Here is a 24,588-nt window from a genome sequence, read left to right on the forward strand (position 1 = left end):
TAAAACCCAAGCAGCAGAATGTTTTGCATGAACAGCTATTTCATAGAGCCTCCAAACTTCCAGTGAAGAAAAAGTGGCTCTTTCTAGAACAAAAATAATTTAGTTTAAGAGTTTTAAGTGGTTTTTTTATCCAAAATGTATTTTTTTTTTAACTTTTAATAAATGTTGTTTACATGCAGAAATGAGAAATCATTGGCTGTTCTGCAAAAAAGTAATTATTTCAAATTAAGATAAATACATGCATATAGCTGTATGCATATAGAGGCTGTATTTTCATTTTTCCTTCTGTCCTGTACTTGTACAGCTGTAAACCTAGAGACCAATCAATTCTCACAAAACTAATTACTTTTTTTTTAAATTGCAAAGAAAATCACCTACACTGGGAACTCAAGTGCATTATTTTTCACCTCTGTTAATACACGTAGCAAACCAGCCATACCACACAGTGGACACTGTAGTCCATTGTAGAAGCTGGAAGTGGATGCTAAGACCATATATACATTAAATATATATATTTATATATATACATATGTGGTACATATGTATGTATCTACATACATTTGCAAGAAATACATTCCATTTTTCAGGCTTTGAGTTTATGGTTTTCCCATGACAGAAGTTAGAGTTAATACCAGTTTTTTTAAAAAAATTATTATAATTAACTGTGCTTTAGAGAGGTATTGGATCTTCAAAGCCTAAATAACTCAAGAGTTCTAATTAATTTTGTTAGACACTCAAGTCCTCTTTCTACTTTTCTACATTTCAGCACACAAAACTGATGTGAATTCTGATTAAACAAGATATAATTTTTTGACAGCTTAAAGAGAAAGGCAATACAAGGTTTCTGGACATATAAAATATTATTCATTACACTAATTAGCTAATTGGTTGAAAGGGAGATCGTTTGTCTGACCTGCAGCAGGGGCTGTGTCCTCCAAAGCATATCTACTTCCAGCTCCACCACTTCCTCTAAAGATAACAAACTTAGGTGTCTTAAGAAACTCCCATGAGGGATCGATTTCCAGCTCACAGCCAAGGAAGCACAGCTGTGCATGGTTGTGTTGGGCTGCTCTGGGTCACTACAACCTCAACACAACAAAGACCAGGTGCCCCCAAACACCTGGCCAAGCCAGAGCCCCACCCTGCACTCAGACACCCAAGCTCTGCTTAGTTTGAAACACCAAAAACAGCTCAGCTTAAACTGACACGGTTTCAGGAGGCAGAAATTAAGAAAAAAGTTAAAAGTTTAGAAACGTCTGAGGAAATAGGAAGACAGGCACTTTGTCTCCCCTTTCTTTTTCTCCCCACACCCAAAAAACACTGCACTTTGAAAATTTACATGAGAAAATGCAAGGATTTTAAAGAGAATTGCAGTGTGCATACACATTGGTAAAGAAAAAGAAGACTAGGAAGAAGAAAAAGAGGAGGAGGACAGGAGAGCTTTGTCTCTGAGGTGTTTAATGTCCCCTGCCCCAGCAACAGGAGAGCTGGGGGAACAACAGCGCTACAGCTGAACACAATCAGTGTATCACAGGGTGGAAATGGGCACAGTTCCACCCACTGCAAACTTTTTTACCAGTCCTTTGCTGAAGATGTGTGGTGTTATTTTAGGTTTTAACCTTTTAATGAAGAGTTACACAAAACAACCAACACAACCCCAAAAAAACACACAAAAAAAACCCCCAACCCAACCCAAAAAATCCCAAAAAACCCTGCAAAGACACTTCTCAGGCAATCCAGTTAGGAAATCTAGAAAGCTGCTGTGGCTCAGACTGACTATGCCAACCCTCCAAAAGGCAACAGGTGTTGTAAATAAAAAACACTTGGCCCCAGCTCCACATGCCTTGGTTATTTATTCTGATTTTCTGAATTACTGTCTGCAGTTGGACAGATAAAGGACTAGGACAGCAGACAATATAACTGGCTGGTGGTAATGACAGCTGTTACCCATATGCTGACAGAAGGAAAACTTTATTTCTAGCAACTGGGACCAGAAAAGTGTTTTTAGAATACCTAGGGATGGATAGGTGAGAATTAGTGCTCCATTGAATAGGGAGTTTCTGAGAATGCCCATGGCAAAAGGAAGCCTAGACATTGAATGAGATACAGAACATATTTTCATCAGAAGTATAAAGGTTCTGGGGTTTTTTGTTGTGGTTTTTTTGTTGTTGTTGTTGTTTTTTGTTTTGTTTTGGTTTTTTTTTGGGGGGGGGGGAGAATCTTTCCTCTTATCTGCTAAATGCTTTAAATATTTTAATATTCATGCACCAAGGGGAATATGAATATTGTCCTGACACAGTCCAAAGCAATCACAACCTCAAGCGCAGGCCAAGTCTGGAAGGCATATTGAGCATGTTCTCTGACGATGATATCATAAAGGTTCCCACAATGGGAAACACATGGCACCAATTCCTCTCATTCCCCAACCTGTACGCATGAAAATTCATTCAGCTCTAATCACTTCAGTGACAGAAATCAAAAGACATCATGACCTGAAATTGAGAAAATAACAAACAGGAGGTGCCTGAATTTCACACGCCTAATCCCGTGTTTAGATAAAATTGGGGTGCCTGAATTTCACACACTAACCCCGTTTTGAGATACACATATTTTATCAAAAACCCAGGTGTATCCTCAAATGATGAATAGCTTTAGTCTGAAATTCAGCTTAACATTTTGAGTTCACTCCTGATAAAAAACGTAAGGTGTGATCTGGAGTTGTTTATTACCAAGCGCGTCTCAGAAGGGATGACATTAAAGCAAACCCCTTTCTCCAATATAAACATGCACATGTTCACTGAAATACTGAAAAATCTGGGAAAAGCATTCCCTAGAAGTGAAGTTGCCAGATGTAAGTGCTATTGGAGCTGCTGCAGCTCTGTGGAAGCACTTAATCACGCTGAGAAATGCTGCCTCTTCCCTGGGAGCCGCAGCGCTCTCTCCTTTGTCTTGTGCACGCTGCTCACCCTCAGGAGCCGTTCATCCTGTCCTCTGCTGCTCACACGCTGCAGCTCCTCTGCCCCCACATCCATCTCTGCCCTCACATCCATCTCTGCCCCCACATCCATCCCTGCTGCAGGAGCGCCCCGGCAGAGATGGAGATGGAGACACACTCAAAACGGCAGAGAATGAATCTCTGACACCAACCTTTCTGCACCAAGGGTTTGCTGCATCTCGGGTTTTTTTTGGAAAAGCTTACTCAGAAAAAGCCACCAGTGTCTGTGAGATGCAGAATTAGGGAATATGGGGTGGGGGGAAGTGTCTGTGGGCAAAAATTATGTTTGAGAACTACATCCATTAATGGGGTCAGAGAATAAAATCCGATCTTTTCCTGCAAAACCACACATCTCTCAGAAAACTTTTTTTTTTTTTTTTTTTTTTTTTTTTTTTTTTTTTTTTTTTTTTTTTTTTTGTCTCTGCAGTTTACAAATACCTTCACTTCAGGCAACTTTTTTTTTTCAATTTTGACAAGATACTTGATACTTCCACAGGCCTCTTGGAAGTTGAGAAGTCCAAGTTCAGAAGAAAATTCTCAAGACATCTTATTTAGAGTGAGAAAACAGGGACTGCGCCTTAGCAGAGGTTTTACTTACTGATTTTCAGAAATAAATTCCTACTTTATTTCCAGGGAAATCACAATATTGTTATTCCCACTTTATACTGGAGATGAAGAGAAACAGATCAAGTGAGTTATTGAGGAGAAATAAAGAATAGACGTGGGATAATACCCAAGAATTCAGACAAGTGGTCCTGGTGCTGTCCCCAGAGAACACAGCAACTTCTTACAGAGAGAAAAGAGGAATAAACACCATTGAGGGAAAGTAAAGCAAGCCTTAATATTACATACTGATATTTCAAACTTTTCTTTAGCAAAGAAAAAGAAAAGATAACATGGAAGTTTTCCTTGAGACTGAATTACAAGTGATTAGTTTATAAACTACTGTCGTATGATGTGTCAGAATGTGTCATTCTAAATAAAAACTCACTTGATAATTAAAAACTTTTAGATGAAATGCGAGTCAAACGCAGAAAAATCACAGAGCCAAGCTCAGAACAGTATCTGTAATTTTTAAAAGTGCCATTCCATCTCATCTCCCCATATGTCCCTTCCACAGAAGGTGCTGAGAACTCAGCCCCTCTTCTCTGAGTGCTGAACAAGCTCTGCAGACATGCAACCTGTCTGTCACAAAGTAATGGGCTTTCCTCAGTGACTGTTATCAACCTGGAAAGTTATATTTATTTTCACAGCCACAAGGACTCAGCTCAAGAGGGGGCTGACAGAACCAGGCAGCACAGGGAGCTGAGCTGCAGAGCCAGCAGATTGCAGGGAAACAGCTGATACCTGCAACAAGTAAAAATCAAACAGGTGATCTCACAAAAACCTTCTAAACATCCTCAGATCACTCAGAAACCCCTGAGATGTGTATAAAATCTGTATTTGTTACACATTTGAATGCATGTGGATGGATTCATGTTGTTCCATCTGGCAGGCTCTTCTCAAAGGATTTGGAGGAGCAGGGAAGCATGTGTGGGTCCAGAGAGGCACAGGGGGACCCCACCTCTGCCTTGGCAGAGCCTTGGCTCTAACCAGAGCTATAAAGATACTTAGATCCAAATACACACATACAGAATAACCCCAGCAAGTTTTTAGATAGATGCATTTGAAAAGCTGTCTTTAGAAAAGAAATTTAAAAACCTTTTTTTCCAAAGACTTGGATTTTTTTTAAAAAAAAGCAACCCAAACTCTTTGCTCCTGTTTGCTGACAAGGAATACATAAGGAAAAGAAGTATACACATTTCCTTAAAGTATTTTAATAACTCCTCTTTTTCTTTTTTTTTTTTTTTTCTTTCCTTTTTCTTCTTCTGTGGTTTACATATAGTTTCCCATAAAAAAAGAAATTACTGTGAGACAAATGTTCCCCTTCCTATCTGGAAGCCCAGCAAGAGGCTGCTGTGGTGCTGTCCTGGCTGTGCCCCACGCTGGAAGCTGCAGCTCCAAGTGTGTTATCACTATAGTTACAGCATTTATCCCAACAAGGAGCTTCCTCGTGGGCAAATCAAAATGGTGCGTAAATAATAAATCCTGGAGACTTCATCTTCTGCAGACAGTGATTTATGACCTGTTTTCATGCCTTACACTTCAGAAACTTGGCATGTGGTTTAACATAACCTGAGGTTTTTTCAGGACTCTGTTTAACCCTTGCTTTGGTTGTTCATACCTTATAAATAAGATGTAACTCAGGGCTTTCTACTTTGAGTAGTCATAGAATATTGAGTCCAATATACACCCTGGACACTAAAGAGCATCTGGTAGGAAAATAAAAACACCAGCTCAGAGAAGTTCCCTGTTCTACAGTGGAATTTGATAAGATGAGGTAGTTTTGAGAATTTTATCTTAATGAGAAAGACCAAAATATTTATTTAGTTTCTAAATAAATAAGAAATATAAACAGCACACACAACGTTTCTCCTTTTAGCAGACAGTTTCACAGAATTAAAAAGGAAGTCCAGCTTGTGGATGCAAACCCAAAACTGCAGGAATCATAGCTGTGACACAGGAGGCATCCAGAGCTTCAGCCAGAACAGCACCAAGTGACCCTGGATGCTCTTCCTGAGCCACCTGATACCAGTTCCTAATGCACAGAGACAGGATCTGCTCCATTTCTATTTAAAATCTCTTTATGGCATGGCCCTGGTTAGCCAATGATCAGTGCAGCATTTGAAAGCCCCCCTTTTTAATACAATAACTACTTATCAAAATTGCCCAGTAATTTTAGCAATTTTAGCCATGTGGAGGGATTGTAGGGAGCTCAGTTCTGTCTGGCATAAGTGTTGCCTTTTTGCTGGTCAGAGACAAAACCCCAATAACCACAAAGCAAGGGAGTTTTTTGACTTTATTAATGATTTTGTTTTCTAGTGAATGACCATCCCCCCAGAAAATCCCATCTGAAAAATATTTCAAACAAAAGTAACTTATCAGGTACGTAAGATTTTCCTTCCCATATGTGATGCTTAAGAAGACACACAGGCTAAACTTTGAACTCCAATATCAAGAGTGAAGTCTGCTTGTTACTGATCAAGTTGAGAAGACAAATGTATGATGTGAAATAAAAATGGGACTTCTCCTTTTTCACAAAAATCTTCGCTGATCATAAATTACAAATTTTAAGGAAAATTATGAGGCACTAGTCAATGCAGTAATTAAAAGACACAAAAGAAATCTCCAAATTGTTTTCCTGGCACATTCTAAATGTGAGCAGAGTTGTTTTGAAAAATCTCAACCTAAAGTTCTATTTATTTATTTATTCATTTCATCCAGCACAATTGAAATTTAGGTGAGGAAGTCACAGAAGGAAACACAATCACAGCTAAAGCATTACACTGGACACCCTTATGCTGAATGAAACCTCCTGAAGGTCCTGCACATGCAAGAGGAGGATGGATGACATAAGCCCTTGTAAAGTCTGACCTACTCCTCATGAAACACAAGGACTTCAAGCACTGGTAGGTGCCTCTATCAAAGGCAAAGCAGACCAAATGTGTTTCTCCACCCATCTTGGGGAGACATAATTGTCCTGGTTAAAAAAATCCAGTTCCAACATGGAAAAGGTTCCACAGTCATGAGCTTCTGATCCATAACCAGAGGAAAATGCAGGGGCAGGGTCTAGGAAAGGCAGGTGGGGATGTAAACATCCCTCACGGGATCATGCTGGCAACTCAGCGAAAGTTGATATAACTGAGCATCTATGGAAAAGAATCAGATTTCAATGTCAACAGATTCGGTCTAAAATGTTCCAATCAATCCCAATTCCAAGATGCGTCTTTCCATAATGCTGGAATGCAATAGAATTAAACCAATGCTTTATTTCCTTAATGGCTTGTCTAGATTTCATTTTGGGTTTACTTAGCATGAGGAAGTCACATAATTTACAGTCACCATGATAACTTCCCATGGCAAATTAAATGGCTGTTTCAAGACACGTTTACACCTTGACATTCACATTATCTTTTGGGAGCATGCTTGATGAAACTGTCTGACTACAAAAAAAGAGTCAGAAGAAAACTATTTAAGGATTTATGTGTTTCTATGAAAGATTGCCTTCTCTATTACATTTGGTCCTTTTAATTCTGTGAGTACTGTATAGGCAATAGTTTCCATTCTGTAATCCTTAATATTAAATTAATATTTGTTTAGTAGAACGTCTTAGAGGTGTAAGAATTCTCAAGTTTATAGTTCAAGCCAGCAGTCTAACGAAAGAGTAGAACTGCAGAATAGTAGTTAGTAAATTACTTAACTAGCACAATTTTAATCCTATGTCTGGCCTATTGCTCTCATGACAGTCATCAGTGGGTGGAACAGAAGGAAAATAAAATTCCAATTGCATACTTTTCAGCATTAACTTTTATACTGAACCAAGATTTCTAAATGGATATTTTCTGTCCTCCTCTTAAATTTGCTGACATCTTTAACCATGACTGACACTTTCCAAAGCAACAGTAACAATTTTTGAAATACAGTGACGCAGTAGTAATGTGGATGCTTTAGAGCCACCTGATTGATCAAAACTGTCTCTATCACTATGCTATAGAACATTCCATAAACAATTAACTGCATTTAGCATTGTCATAGATTAAAAATTTAATGGAACAATTTGCGAGGAGTTAAGAGACTGAACCAGACAAATGACTACAACCAACAGTAACAAAAGACAAACAAGACAAATTCTCTTAAAATGGTTTGCTGCATTAGTAAGTGAATGATCATTTGCTGATGGCAGAAACCCAACTGCTTAGTAATCACAACTCTGTTTGGAACTGCAGCCTATTCCCAGAATGTTCTCAGATAGTTCATCTATAAGAAAAGAGTAAAAAAAAGCCACCTTAGTACTATGGACAAGTTCCTCATACGTTAAGAAAAACGAGCAGTGTGCTATTCTGGGTGCTTAGGCCCAAATAGCAAAGTAAAGTCAAGCTGATGGAACTGTAAATCTGGAAAAACCCAGTCACAGGCTCACTTAGATGGGCCAGAGAGTGAAAGGGCCTAAAGAGATGCAGGACAAGAGGATGCACAAATCATGGAATTACCGCCCAGCTTCTGGCTCCAGGAGAGGATATCAGAACACGTCAGTGTGACCAACCAAACATCCCTGTCAAAGCATGGCTTTCCTCCTCCTGGAAACACCATCCAGACTTTCCTGGGATAAAATTCTCGCCGACACCTTCAAAAAAGAACTTCTTTAGACAGAGCTGAAAGCAGCCCTGTTAGACTAAAGGGGGGATTAACGACTGTCTGTAGGAAGGACAAACCTTAGAGATCTTAATGTAACTGGAGGGAAGAAAATACTCTGAAATTGCCAGTTGGAAGCATTGTGACTAGGATTTTTAAAAGATGCATGGATATTGATTCCCTCAGTGTCCTAAGGAAACAGCTACTTCCAAAAATTACGGAGGAATTTGAACTGGTAAAAGAAAAATCTAGAGCAGAAGCCACAGAAACAGAAATGTAAAACCAGTCTGAGCTGAAGCACCTGTCTCCTACAGCGGCCCAACATCCAGGGAGGAGTGGACAAAGAAGGCACACATGGTCCAGCTAACACACATCTGCCAGCAACAAACACATCAAATGAACGGTCCATTGCCATCAACACTGCATTTAATTGGATTTGAGAACAAAAACAAATTAACTGAGACAAAGTGGAATATTTGGAAAGAATTTCAAAGAGAAAGCGCTCATGAAGACACACAAACATTCCCTGTTCAGGTCTTTTCCTTGCTCTTACTCCATTTTCTGCAATCCTAAAAACAAACAGTGAAGTACAGTATGTGTGAAGTACAGCTAAAATTTGCTTTAAAAGCCACTAAAAACCTACGAGCTGGAATTACTGTTCATTTTCAGGTGGATTTTGAGTTTATTCATACCCAGTTACTGACCACAGAACCATACCAAAACCAAAGGAAAATGGCAGGAGCCTTGGCTTTGAAGCATCTGTGGCAACATGCAACAGCTGACACCATGCCAAAGGTGTAACGTTGCTTGGATAATTAATTCTGCTTGCCACACAGCCAAAATGAAATACCATCCATTCAGCCAATGCAGAATATTCTCCTCTTCCTTTTTCTGCACTGGTACAAATCATAAATTTATTTCCAAAGGGATCCAGATGAAAACCCTCAGCATTTCTGTAGGCAAAATAAACCACGACGTATGTTCTTCTTGGCAAAGCCACCATTCAAAAGGTGCCTGGAGATATGCTATACTGATTATGAGATATTATTGTGAGGTTTTATTATCCTTTTAAACAATAAAACAAGAAAAGAAACCAACATAAAAGCAAGCAGCTCTGTGCCAGATGTAAGAATTTAATGCTATCCATTCCTGACTAGCATTTGGAACATGTGCTTCAAATATGAAACTTTTCTAAGTCTCCCCAGGTGAGCAGTTGATCTTATCTTGCAATTTCTGCCTCTTTTCAAACACTGCACAGCCCAATCTAGCAGCTAACTGATCCTAAGAATGTCATAGCTAAATAAAGGGTTTTTTTTTCTTTAACACCATCTTCCCCAAGTAAACATTACACTCTGAAGAAAAATTTCCTTGCAATATCAACTCAGAATTTTAGAAGGGAATAAGGGAGAATGGAACAGTTTGGGATTTGTGCTCCCCCCACCTCTTTCATATTTTGAAGATCTTTCCTACAAGCCTTCTTGCAGTTAGCCTAAAATCTCCATTGACTCTGAAAATCCCAGAATTTAAAAATACTTTTTGGTTATGAATGGTGAAAAAGGTTTTTGAGGGTGCAGTAAAACAGTCAATGCAAAAGATGGGGGCCAAGGTCTTCCTCTTCCATAGGCCTTGAATACAATTCTTGCATACATCTATTTCCAAAACTGGTGGTTTGAAATCTCTGAAGGAGACAGTAAAAACTTCTATTGCTCTTATGGTGACTTTAATATAAATAAAATTATATGCAACTAAAAGAAAAAAGAGCATTTCCTGGAAAAGCTTTGCAGATGGACAATATCTTATTAGATTCTCTTGACTAAGAGAGAAGCTTCAAAAGCATCCAGGAAAAAAAGAAGTTATTTTAGAATCTCAGCCTATCGTTTGCTTTGGAGTGGAGATGATAGAGACAGAAAAACAACAGTGGTATCTAGATGAACTAGTAGAAGAATCAGCTTCCACTTGTGAAAAGTAAATTATGAAGATATTTGTTCTCCTCAGCTGACATCTGTAAAGGCTTAACTGCTAAAAGGAACATTCAGCTCACTTCAGAGATAGTCGAAATATCTTGCTACTACATTCTATTTTCCAACTGGTTCTTATTTACAGTAGAATTAGTAAATAGTTATAACAGAAAGCAAGTATTTTCAATTGGTTTAATTCAATGTCTTTCAGTGAAGTGATAACTTGCTTAGATTCTGTACATGAACCTACAATGCCATAGCCAAGAAAAGACACAAATGGGCCTCCACCACTTGTCAAGTACTGTACACAAAAATATATTTGCCTGTCAATTTCTGTCAATTTAGTTATTGACAACTTGCTAAACAAGGGAGAACACTACAATAATAGCTGACAGATGCTGCTTCCAGTAACTTTCAAATTCCTTAAACCTCTCCAAAAGCACATGCAGAAAGCGATCCGCTTGTCTGTCGACGTGTGATTCCAGGCAGGGATGTTCTGATAGCACGGCCTATCAGTTCACATGGGATATTTCAACATTATCCAAATGCACACAAACCACAAATGACAGGAAAACATCCAACAGAACTACTTGACTTTCCAGTTACAAAACAAACTACTGCAAAGGGACACCTGTACAAAGTTCCTAGAATCTAAATTTAGAATATGAGATCAGGGTTAAAAGTCACTTGAGCCTCTTCCATTTTCTGGCACCTGGTTAGGACAAAGACTGGGCCATCCCTTCATCATTCTGTGCTGGTTTGGATTTTGCTCATGTGGGGTTTTTTGTTGTCTATGGGGTAGAAATAATAGAACAAAGAGTAATAGAGTATTCTACTACTGTTGCAGACCACCTAACCTGTCCAATAGGTCTAAAACACTGGTGCCGATTTTATATAAAAATCATGCTCTTCATAATTAATGCCATTTGCAAAAGCTTCTTGGCAAAACCTAATGAGTTTGCCTTTAGCAAATCTTTTTTTTTTCACTACTCACATGCTCTACCCCTTGGAATTGAAACAGTGGTTGATTTTTCACTGTTTATTAGGAAGCCAAAAGCAAGAATGGATCTTAGACTGTCCACACAAACTCATAGGTTGTCAATGTAATTTCTTTCTAATAAATCACTGGAATTCAGAACAGAGAGATATGATTAATCTCACCTCACCTACCTAAATGCTGGGCACTCAATAAATAGCAATTTTTGGCATCTTAAACAAACCAAATAGAAAAAACAGTGCACACACACACACACCCACACACACACACCCAATTTTGGTCCACATCTTTGACACTGAGGAATTTCCTGGTTTGAGAGTGCAGGTCTGTAAAGATCTAAATACTCTGAGAGATAATATTAAGAGAAAGATAAGATGGCAGATTGACTAAACCATACTTAGGATGGCCAGTGAGCTGAACTGCCCTGAGGAGGCTCTGCTTGAACGCAGCCCATCATTTTCCTGCACCTCACTCGCTGACCTGACCTTTCCTTCCATGTTCCCACCACGTGTAAAATCTCAGGAGTGCACAAAACGCAGTCAGGGACAGGCAATTCTACCCCAGAGTGGTGATGGTGAAAAATACTGTAGGAAGCACACAGCATGGATTCTCAGATATTTATGTAAAAACAGCCGACTTGTATATTGATGTTCGCTGCTGGCACATAAATGAGGATGTGGATTAGCAAAAAAAAGTAAAAATGCACTGGAAATATATACAGATCTGACTGTTACTCTTATTCCCTGCTGAAAATCACAGTTTGAATATTTTCTCATCTCATCTATTACTAGTTCAGTGGCAAACAAAAAAGTCAAATGGGAAATCCTTGTTTACTCTTCTCACATTGATACTAGAAGCACATGTATCATCACCGTTTTGCCTTTGGAATATCCAAAATCCTTTCTTATGGGGAACTGTTAATCACAGCCCAAAGGTAAACAAGGTCTGTAGGTAATGCAGTTCCTTTGGGAAGGCAGGAAATAGGGAATTTTATTTGATTCCTGGTATTCAGAGGTGGTGTTCAGGTTACAGCAGAAAATACCTCCGTGCTTTCCTAAACAAGGAGTTCATAAAAAACGTCTGCAAGACTTCACACTCTCTAGCTGCTCCCCAGAACCTTTTGGAGGGTAACACTTAGCACCTGATCTGCTCCCTGGGCCCTGCTGAGGAGAGACCCCGAAGATACTGTGGTGCCCCAGTCACTTCAGTCATTGTTTCATTTCACCAGGCAAGAACTGAGTTGCCTGACTGCTGTAGGCAGCAGAGTAATTTTTAATTATACAATGGGGGGAGGGAATTAGGTACTGGTGCCCTAAGCAGTATATGGATTTCAGTCACTGACTTTTTTCACTTCAAATCAGTAAGGAAAGAACAAATAAAATTGCTTTAGGATTGGTTTCTCAGCCCCAGTGCTGAGAGCACGTGCTGCCCACAACCAAGCACACGAGTTAGTAAAAACACCTAGTTTACAGGGGGATTTTTAATTCCTGAGACATGAAACATCTGAAAATATTTTGAGAAGACAAAAAGGCGGAGCAGAAGCTAACCTATGTAAAGAAGGCTGATCTAGGACTGAAAACAGATTTTCTTATTTACTGGAAGGACCAGGTGGAGTAATTACACAAATAATCTGTGTCTCTATTTCCTTCTATCTATCTATCTCTTCTTCTGCCTATATTCAGCTTCATCAAAAACTTACAGTACAGTTTAAATTATTAATTTTCTTTTCAGTTCCCTGTTACATCAGTTTCAGTTCATTGACCTGTATAACTCACTGATTAAACTAATGCATTATCTACAATATTGTGTATTATTAACTAATTTTGGTCCCTTAAAACATTTCCATGACAACATATCACAAAACATACTTACATTTGTCTGGCCAAGAAAATGATTTCTTCTTTACATATCATTCTCAGAAAAAGTAAATTAAATGTAAATTGCTCTAGTGCTGCAGCAGTAGCCAGATTAGCAATTGATACCCTAATCCTGCTCTCCCCAAATAAACTGCAACACTTTCAAGCCCTGTATTCCCTCTGCCATAAGTATTAATCAAAATTTTCTGCCACATTGACATTCACTAGTAAAAAACGTAAAATCTCTGAGGATATAAAATGCTCTCAGCTTTCAGTAATTCCAAAAGAAAGGGAAGAGGCATTTCATACACAGACTAAATAAAAGGCTTTTTTTTTTGAGTCACAATAAATATAGAACTGCACTGAACCACTGCCAGGAAAAACTGCAAACTCTGCCCTCCTCACCTAACTCAAATGTCTCGTACCTCCAGGGAAGGGAATTCCTGCCAACACCATAATCTGTGTTTTCTGCAAAGTCATCACTGAATCTAAAGTGTAGGACTGCAACAGATTACAGAATAAATGAGAACATCATTAGCACAGCTATAAAAAGATGGAGAAATTATGTGGGGTGATGCACTCTGGTGAAAACATTCAAGCAAACTTGTATAGCTTGAAAAATACAGTTAATGTCTGCTGCTCCACCTATTCTGCCTTTCCTTTATTGTTCCGCAAAAAGCCTCAACATTTTGTCCCACTAAAACAGAGCTTTATGTTAGTTAAACATTGGTGTGGCCTTTAGGAAAAGTGAGCAGGAGCTGAGGATATTTTGCTGTAATGAGAGAGGGAAGGAAGGACTGGGGCACTGCAGGGTTGGCGCTTTCCAGTGCAACCTGTGAGCCCTTCATTAAATAAGTACTTGGGGTTTTTTTTCTTGTTCTTTCAGGTATTAATCTTGATAAACTTAAAGTTCTTTGCAACTCTTAAAGAAAAACAATCCAGAAGCTGATGGGGCTTTTAGAAAAGCTTAGTTCATTCATTTTCTGATACCCTTCCTCAGCATGCAGCAACTCTGGCAATATAAAATTAATGTCATCCTACTCCTCCCAAGTCATCTCATGTTGGGCTGTTTAGACCTTTGTTTAAAAAAAATGAAAAAAATTAAACAATTTTTTTCCTTGGTTTTCAAGTGTTAAATCATGACTGAATAATCTTAATCTCTGTGAAATGACAGAAGAGATCATGTGAGTTTCCAGCAGCTGTGACTGTGTAGCTGGGCATCCCACAGCCTTTGGAAAAGGCAATACCGGAGCAGCTCGCTCACGTGAAATTTTCTTTGTAACAGCACAGTCTAAGATGGAAATAATGTTTATGATCCCAAAGTCTTCCAGGAAAGCGGGCACACTGAGGGTGTGTGCTGGAGATGAAAGGCTCACTGCATCCCTGGCCGCATCCCTGGCCGCATCCCGGCCAACCTGCGCCCATCCTGGCAGGTGCAGCTGTGTTGATCTGGTGCCCTCTGCTGATCAGTGCCTCAGCCCACCAGGAGCCACAGCTGGAGCCACTGCTCTGCCTTTCCAGCTGTTTGAGAGCCCAGTGCACGAGCCGGTGTCCTCCAGGAGCACCTGCGAGGCCCCAGCGGGTGCGCGCGGAGCGGGACGCGCCGTGCCGCGCCCACGGTGGCACCGCGGGGACGGTCCCTGTGCTGCCACCACTGCTCCCCACCTTCAGCTGCTGCTGAGCACAAGCAGGTTAAAGCAGCCCAGTTCCACTCCTGGGCCTCCTGCAGCTGCTTTGAGGAAGAACAGCCCTGAGTTTCTTTGGCACTGCCCTCTCTCCTGCCAGCCAAACGCTGGGGCTCCTTTCCCGTGGAGATCTGGAAGGAAACTCTAATATTAAAGGACAGCTCTGCGGGCTGCTGAGGACAGGGCTCAAATGCAGCTCACAGCTCTGAGCTGAACTCTGGACTCGTCACTCACAGCCACTGCTGGCACCCAGGCTGTGGATTAAACACAACAAAACCCAAAAGCCATAAACCAAAGTGTTTTGAAGTTCTTACTCTGCCTAAGTATTCTAATAAGTATTCTATCTCCTGAGGTTAAGAAATCAAAATGCAAACTAATACTGACAGCATTAAATTGGCATCTTCAGAGCTCATGATCTACCATGACTGGATTCTCATTCTCAAGACCAAGAGGTTCCACTGCAGAAAAAGTTCCTAATTGCCCTGACAAGAAATGTATTTCTCAATATATTTTACTCTATATGTCTATATTCTATAGTTTTTTAAAATGGAAACAAAAAGCCAATTACACTCCAGAAATCAGAGTTGTGACACTGACAGTTGTATGTTGAAATTATTTCCTCAAGTGCTTCAAATACTAAAAATTGAATCCATGTATCATTCTGGTTGGAGGCTTTGAATGACTTCATGGTCAAAAATTAAAACCTCTCCTTTATAATTAGCTTATCACAACAAATAATCATATTTAGAATTCTTTAGTATTTGTCTTCAGGCACTGTGTAATTTGAATTAATATCTGTTCTTCATGCAGATTTTAGTCTAAGAATTCGTGTGCAAAAGGAACATCTATTTTTCTAACTCTCAGGTTAAGGATTCTACATCTTGGTTGCAGTTAATAAAAGTATTCTACACGAACCTTTTGTCACAGCAGTTAAGAAAAACCCCAACTTGTCAAACAGCCTTGACTATTGATAGGAATGAAAAGTAAGATTCTAATATCTTTTGGGGTTGCTTCTGTAACTAGAAGTTTCAATGTGCAAGATTACTGTATAACTATCTGTGATTCATAGCAAATATACGATTTTCTGTTAGAAATCTCACTCTGAACCCAAACACACTGTTTACCTATCTACACTGCACAAAAATATTGACAGTGTGTGGAATTTCACTGATAATGAATTGCCTTGCTGTGCCAATGAGAAAAACCCATTGTAAATAATTATATGAGATGCATATATCTCATATACGTGCATATACCCACAAGACTCTGTTTACCCCACCAAAGCTGGTGAGGGATGTTTGATTCAGATGTAGTACAGAAACACCTTCATCAAACCATCCCAACACAGCTTCCAGCACTGGGTCATCTGTCCTCTGCAAGATAAAAGCCACCCTCTTCCTTGGAGCAAGGACAGGAGCTCAGCCTCAGCACCCCTGGGACATCAACACCTGGAGAGGGCACCAGGCACAGATCCTCTTACGAGCCACCGGCCACACACTTCCAATCCATCCATCACACATTTTGGGAAAAGCTGGGCCCAATGTGCCATCATTCAAGTGTAATACGATATTTTCACCACCCAGTTTGTTGAAGAAAGGCTCTGGGATAAATGAAAGGTAAAATCCTTGGAAAAATAAACTCAAGTCTGTAAAATATTAGCCGATGTTTTCATAACTTTTGCAGCAACTATAGTTTCTGATAGATCAAGTGTGACTGTATAAAGCTGCCTGGAGAAGTCAGAGTGAGGGAGATGGACACATTACACCTTTCCCTATAATGCACAGATATCACATCCTCCCAGCTTGCTGAAAGTAACTACTTTGGTTATAATTTATATTTTATACACCTGAAGGTGAACCACAATGGGAAACGTAATACCAAGGTTTTCAGCTGTGTTATTTCAGGGAAGTTTATTCACTCCTGTAGCTGTGAAGGTATGAAACAAATGGATGTTGTTCCCACATTAAAGTAAATAAAAGCATTTTTTTCCATAGCAGTGACTGAAATACAGAGTTACAGCTGAAATATTTCTCAGGAAGTTCTCAGAGAGCACAGGTTCACTGTTCACTATATATTCACTGCAGAAACAATGTAATATCTACAGCAACTACACTACATTATATGCCATTTATGTTTACTTATCTCCTTTCCATAAATCACATTTTTTGCACCAAGAGAGTGTTTATTATCTGCCTGCCTTGCACTGTTGCTATAGCTTCATCTTTTTCCTTCCCTTCCCAAACTGGTATTTACACTCTGCACTGTTTCCCATTATTATTATAAATGTAGCACACATTTTTAACACTAATAATTTAAATCAAAGAAAAATTGATTTGAGAAGACAAAGACTTTCTGGATGGCCAAGAATATTAGCAACAACCAGGTCTGTCTCTGTCTTCAAAATTCACAGTTCCTTCTTCTGTCCCAGGTGTCCAGAGAGCTCTTCAGCTTGCAAGGAGCTCAAGGCAGGTACCACAAGGTTGGAAAAGGTTTTTGCATTCAGCCATCATTGTTAACAGAGGTAATTGTGTTCTTTATTTATTGAAAAGATACACAAACAATTATTCTATAATTTGAATAGAATTTAACGTGGTTTCACATCATGTTCTACTCATTACACCCCAATAAAGCTGAAGGAACTTCCAAAGAAGCCCAGCTCTAGAGTAATGATCTTGCTCAGACTTTAAGATTTATTTCCACCTTTACACACCTTAGAGATCAAAATGTTAAAACCTCTTCCATTTGTAACACACCCAGAATACAGCAAATATAAACTTTGGAAGAAAATGTTCATAAAGATATGCAAAATATTTTATCACTCCAGTGCTCACAGTTTAGCCCATGAACTCTTCTTTTTGGCCAGCCTGAAGAATGATTTATTGCAATTTAAACAGTTTCACTAACTTAAAAATTCAGAATAGCACAGCTTAAAAGTGTGTCTTACAGAGAAAAGCTGGCACCAGTGACATGTGTCAGATGTCAGTGATGACAGACAGTGACATGTAGCACCAGGCAGCCATCAGCCTGCCCTGGCTTCTCCTCCTCCCCAGGCAGGGGAAAACCAGAAAGCAAAAACCACTTGGCTCTCCTCTCCTGCTCCAGAATCACTCAAGTAAACCTGATGCTAAGACAACATTCTAGATGATTAAAATACACTGAAAATGACATTTTTTCAGCCCTCCGTAGTATTTGTAGGGTACACCAGGAATGCTGAGTCACTCACAAATTTTTTCCCCTCTTAAAAAAACCCCCATATGTGTTACCCAGTTAATTACAGAAGACCAAGCCAAGGAGCTGAACAAAGTCTGCTTGAAGGTCTTAATATTTTAGGCAATTTTGCCTGGCTTCTTTTGTCTTAAAAGAATCTGAGAAGGGGAAAAAAAAAAAAATAAAAAAAAAAAAAGAAGACTTGCTTTTTCTACTAGAAATAAGTTTTGATTTTGTCTGGATAATAAGAATTTATAGTGCTGTTGAAAGGCCCTGGAGACAGTCCTGGAGACTGAAGTAATTTATTTACTCGTAGAACAAGCACAAACCCTACGAGCACCTGCCCCAGGAGCCCAGTTAAAATCCTCTTGGACCTGACCTGGAGAGACACCCCACAGAGGTAAAACAGGGTGCTGTGCTTCCCATCCCACTGGGGACATTTGTTTTCCCTTCCTTCTTTTAAGAAAAGAGAGTGTGTGAGAAGTTTTCCATCCAGCAACAGTTCAGAGAATTCTTCATAAACGTGATTTGAAATTCTGCCTGCTTTGAATGAAGCATCAGACCCCCCTGAGGTCACTGATGTGGAGTCAGGTCTTTGTTACTAAGCAAACAGCTAAGTTTGGAACATTCAAAAAAGTGGGGGAAAAACCAGGATATGAATGCACACAGACAGCAAACATAGAAATAACAGCCACATTCAGGAGAATAGGAGTTACTGTCTGGATTTATGGAGTGTGATGTACCAATGTGTATAATGAAGTGGACAATCTAATGACTCAGAGTGCTAAAAAGGAGGGAAAATATAAATCCATAGAAGTCACAAGATAGACTTTCAAGATGAATGGGGATAAGCCAAACATTCCAGATGTTCTAGTCCTGGGTTCTTGTCTCTATGCTACAGAAAATCACCTTTCCCAAGGAAAAAAGCACCATTTGTCTTTCAACCTGCACTTTTGTCCGCATTACCACTCATGAATAGTCGATTTTCATCTATCTGCTTTTTCTTCCACTTACAATCAAAATGAAAGGGCAAATGTCCTTTGTATATAAAACATTTTAATAAGTGTCTCTGAAGACAAAGTACTATAGAGGCGTCCATAATATGTAATTTATCAAGATGAAGCAAAACTATTATTTTATTTTCGATAACTGCTGTTTAAATTATACAAAAGTACTCATATCACTTCTAAAGCTGCCACTGCCACCATTTTTCTTCAGCTGTAAAACCACATTAGCACAGCTAAGTCCATACCCTATTTACTGGACAAAATTTACTGTTCTAATTACTGGACCTGTTACAGCTAGCGGAAAATAAGAGTTATTGGGCTTTGCTCTGAAGGGGAAAGCTGCTCAACAACAAGGTAACAGTGGGATACAAGAGAGACCAGGAACGTGATGAGTCTATAACTTGCTGTTACTATGGAAACCAAAGATTATAACAAAATATTCCCATTTTAATTGCGATCCCTAGAGGACTGCCATCCCTAAATTGATCCTACTTTTAAATTCAAGACTGTTTAAATTTACTAATTTAGCCACAAAAAAGTCACCTAGAAAGTCTCAGAAAGCCCCATTTGTTCACATGTCCCCAGCACTAGGACTGAGGGGGAAGTACCAAGCAGCACAGCTCCACTGCAGTTGTTGCAAACCCATCATTCTCCTCACCAAGCACCTGGACTCCAGCATCTGCAAAATTCTGAGTTTTAGCGTTCAAAAACAAAGGGCTGTCCTCTGTGTTAACACCAGGAATCCAAACTCTGGGAAGAACACTCTGTATTAGCCACATCTATGTTTTCTAAAGCTCCTTTTTGGACAGGGCTGAATAGCACAGGAATGTTCAATCACACTGCAGGGTGGTCGAGCCCCCACAGCTCAGGAGCATCTGCAAAGCCCAGGTGTTCAGAACATGAACTGAACACAGGACAGGGCAACCTGGAAGATTAAAAGGAGAGTAACAACTTCAGCACTGAGTTTCAGGAGTTGCCTGCTTAGACTGGAATTTCTGGAAAGTGTGAAAATAAGTTCTTAATCGCTGTCAAGGCTACACTTTTATTTTAGACAGAAATCTAAGAATTTTTTTGTATGGCCTGCACTACCCCTTCTAATTCAGCCTCTAGAATTCTCTGTGGCAAATCTGAAAACCCTCCCTGTCACGTTTGGTCCTTTTGTAATACGGAAAAAAACCCAACTGAGAAGCTGAAGTAAGTTACATGAAAAGGCTTTTTATAGAAAGTCCATGGTAAACAGCCTTATGTAGGAAGCAAGAGCTCAGAAGTGCCTTGAGTCTCACTCGGCTGCGGTGAGCAGGACTGGAGGAGCCTGACTGAGGCAGGGACATCCTTGGCACAGGAGCCCTGAGGGGACACCAGCCCTTAATTTAAGTGACTTAAATTGCAGACAGACCTTTAAGGAAAGGGCTTCCTTTTGTTTTTCTTTCCTTTCGTACTCTGTTTCTAAATTTGCAATGGGAAGGAAGCCTTGACTCTCCCTTAATCAGTCAGAGCGAGGAGAAAGATCTCGGCGTGACCTGCCGCCACATTCCTTGGGAGCAGCAGCTTTCAACAGGCCCCGAAGTGATTTATAATCTCAGCATGTTTGGGGGCTGCCCGAGGGCGAGGAGAGCTCTTCCTAACAAATTGCAGAGGACCGAGGGGCTTGGCAGAGCCCCTGTGTCAGGTCAGCGGTGTGGCACCTCCACAGCAGCGGCAGCCACTGCCACGCCAGGAGCAGCCCGGTGGAGGGGCAGCATTGTGATTTTGTAGCTATTTGTGCATGTGGTTACCACATTTGAGGATCAGCTTCCCACGCAGCGATCATTCACTGCTACAGAAAGTCCCAGGCCAGCCTCAGGTCTCCCATCTTTGTCTGCCCCAGATGGAATCCGGTGAGGACGCGGAGCCAAGAATGTGCAGACAGTGTGCCTGGCTCTGCTTCCCATCCCTGCATTTCAGCAGAGATGCTGAGAGACAAACAACCCTGCTCTGAATCCAGGCCCATGACAAATATTTTGCAAGTATATCGTTGTTCTCCATTAAAGAAAACCCCGATTTGATTTTTAAAAACCTGAAAACGCAAAACCCTGAGCTGTGTTTTTCAGAGGAGCAGTTAAGAAGAAGTTTAATAGGTTAGCTTCCAAATAAAATAAAGAAACTAGCCTTTATTAAATTATATGGAAGGGGGTCAGAGATTAAAAATCCTCTGCCTCTCATTATTAGACTTGAGATGACAGATTCATTCCAGAGCACAGAAGGAAATATATTATCCCAAAACAGGATATGAAGTTCAGTCCCAGTAGATTAGTCTCTGTTAAGTAAATTTATTGTCTGATCTTTTAACTCTCCACCAAACTGCTACCCAAGATTCTCTTCCCTAACAGCATTAAACCCCCTTTTCTTCTGTTCCTTTGCCCTCCCTTTACAGCCCTACCCCCAGAGCTCCCCAAAATCCAGCTTCTGGGCTCGTTCCCATCAAGGCTCTCTCTGATGGTGCATGAACCTCCCAGAAAAACAAGAAGGGAAGGGAGGAGGAGGCAAAGGACTGAAACCAACTAATAAAAGCAGGCTGTGCTCTGGAGTGCTGGGCAGAGGAGAAAAGCAGGATAAATGTTTCCCTTGATTGAGAGAGCAGCAGCAGCAGGCCTGTGGTGCCTCTGCCTGTGTATTTGTGTGTGTTGTGCCTGGTAACTGCTCTGTAATTTGGGTACAGGCATTGAGGGAAACCTTCAAAAGAGCCCTGCTCGCACTGGTACGTTCTGGGAAGAATTAAATGTACTGTGTGAGGTTAGCAGGCACATCAAACAAAGAGCAACTCTATCCCCACTCTGTTTACCAAGGCAGAAGCAATCTTCCATACAGTGATGCATTTCTAATACACTGTTTAGTCTGACTTTAGACTCCATGAAATTATTTGCAAAGACAAGGATTCCCAAAAAATTCCAACAGAAAAAGGCACTTTCCCTCATCCTCCCTTTCATTCCCTTCATTGCTTGAAATTTAATTGTATAATTTAATTGCATTAAAGAGACACATTGTGACAAAGCCAAAAAAACAAGTTATTTCTGAGTGCTGCAGTTAGAAATGTTTCTATATGGGCTCTAAGATCACCTAGGAGAACAAATATTTCACAAAGATCACAGGTACAACATGCAATACCCCTGCTGCTTGATTCCCTCTTTCAGACTGCTTGTGTTTTCTTCCTCTAACAGTAAATTATAAAAGTATCCCTGTCAGGTACTTCAGCTCAGCACTTTGCATGTTTTCATGCAGGAGGGCTGTGATGTACCATCTTTATGCATGGGAAAACTGCAGAGAGCTTGGTCTCACCAACAGAGTGTGCTGTCAGTTCGTTATTAGATTGAGGGCAACACCATTAACAGAGAATTATTTTTTATTATTTTATCTGGTGACCTATTGCAATTACCCCATTCTATAATAAGATGTTTAAATAGCTATCTCCACTTAAAGTAATTGATTTTCACAGCATCTGCTGCGAAATGCCATTCTTGGCTCCGTCCTGCCTGGCCGATGATGCACAGTGCTGAGCTGCACAACTGTTCCTGTGCAAACCTGGCTCTTATTTACTTTGGGGGTTTTCTGTTTCTCTTTAGACTCTGCGTGGGGAAGGCATGGGAATCACAAACAATGCATTTGGCAGCTCTTCACATCACCGATGGTTAAAACAACCAGTCCTAGCCACAAAAGTACCCTTGTGTAGACTATTTTCTCCTCAAATTGAATAATTCTAAGATGGTTACTTGCTCAACTTGCACCCTAGAATTTCAACTCATTGTGTTTTCACCATGTACTACATGCAAATATTTATTACTGAAATTTATTTCTAAAGCAATCACTGTGGAACAAGTTCAGGATAAAAGATACTCAAGAAAAGAATCCTGGTCTATTTTCTGTATACCCTTCGGTTCTGTTTTAATCCAGAATTTCTTTTTAATATTTAAAGAGATCTTGAATAGATTTGATGTTATCGCAATGACAAAGTGTTCCTCAGATTCATTTTTGGTGAACTCTTAACACCACAGTCCACAAAAAAGAAGCTCTGTGCTCTTCTCATTGCACTTGAATGCAAACAACACACACATAGAACAAACCCTGAAGGTCTCCAGCCAGAAGCCTGCATAACCCATTATACATATATTCCAACTTCCCTTTCCTTGGAAATTCATTCTTCAAGCAATCACACATTTGTAAGTCACCAAAAATACATTTGTTTCTATTGATGTAAGGCAAGCGGCTTCCCCCTGGTCTGTGTGCTCTGAGTCGTCTGGTGAAGGAGCCAGAGGGGCTGCAAAGGAAAGTGATCCACCAGACGTCTGTGCCTTGCCCCCGACGTGACACGCAGGGGACACTGACATCTGCATGGAAATATTTATGGGCACGCTCAGGAAAGGCTCTCACACACCGGGAGAGCTCCTGAGTGATCAGCTGAGCTACTGCACCCAGATCCTCCTAGCACAGCTCTCACTGCCTCTGCTAAACCTCGTGCTCAGTGGAACAGGCCACACGGGCTCAATCCCAAGAAATTCATGGCTCCATCCAAGGAAAACTCATCCAGAGAACTAAAGGAATTGAGTACATCCACTGTTAATGTAAATAAGATGACATTAACACAGATTTAAAGCAAGCTACACACCAGGGATTTCTGGGGAAGCACGCTATGGGCACGGTCTGTCCCTGTCCAGATGTATCCAACAGCACCACACTATTTGCCTAGCTAGGAAAAATGTCTGAAATATCTCTTTTTGTCAGTTTAAAGAGGATTACTAACACTCCTCTACAAAAATTATATAAAAGGAAAATACAAACAAAGACGGCAGTCCACACGCTTGCCTGACTCCCTCTGCACCTCCCAGAACCAAGTGCCCCAGTCCTATTTCATGGCAGAACCTTTGAAACAAATCATCATTTCCATTAAATGTAAGCATATGAAATTAATCTTCCACTTATATATATTTGCTGAAACTGATCGTTTAATGCAAGGATTCTCCAACTACCAGGGCAGGAGAACAAATACCGATGCTATTTAAGTAAAAATTCAGAAGCACAACATTCTGTATTAAACACTGAACGATCATTCACTTGAGCAGGATAAACAGTGCATGATCACTGATACTTTTATGCTCTATTAAATTGTATTCTCCAATGAGCATTGCACCACGGTTCAGAGGTGGCCAGAAATATTAACATGTAAACTATGGAATGCTTCAGTGTAACTAAGCTGAAAGGTCTCCTTCCTGGGGCTGGCTGCTTTCAAAGGCGATACTGATAGCAGCAGCGATCACTGAACCTCACAGCTGGGGTAACACCCAGCTCTTGGAGCCATGTGAACACCACTAAAACTCAAATGGGATTTTCCGTACGACTGTTGCCATCACCCCAAGCAAAAATGAGCAAAAGAAAACCAAACCACGAGTCCAATGAAACTTCATTTAAAATCATTAATTCTACCCTTTTCTTTGGCAAAACTTGATTTTACTGCCTAGTGTACCAGACTGCAGCATCCTGAACAACAAAATATTGTAGAAGTGTAATTACGACAAAAGCATTCAAGGTGACTCATTAACACGGGAATGTGGCCTGAATATCACAAATTCTCACATCTCTCCATTTAATCCCACTGGAAATGATGAGGGTACAAACAAAGA

The 24,588-nt window shown here is 40.2% G+C and overlaps 1 protein-coding gene across 2 annotated transcripts in view; it reads right to left on the minus strand.

Annotated features, from left to right (window-relative positions):
* Nucleotides 1–24,588, minus strand: part of SLIT3 (slit guidance ligand 3) — a 519,844-nt gene that overhangs the window by 281,455 nt on the left and 213,801 nt on the right. Inside the window, exon 1 of one of the 2 annotated variants that reach the window (XM_058422441.1) lies at nucleotides 914–996. The exons of the other annotated variant lie outside the window; for it this stretch is intronic. The gene's annotated coding sequence lies outside the window, so the exon portion shown is untranslated. Of the gene's footprint in view, nucleotides 1–913; nucleotides 997–24,588 lie in introns of those variants that run through there. 2 annotated transcript variants of the gene reach the window in all.

The sequence above is a fragment of the Hirundo rustica genome, chromosome 14 (genome assembly GCF_015227805.2).
Source record: "Hirundo rustica isolate bHirRus1 chromosome 14, bHirRus1.pri.v3, whole genome shotgun sequence".
NCBI lineage: Eukaryota > Metazoa > Chordata > Aves > Passeriformes > Hirundinidae > Hirundo > Hirundo rustica.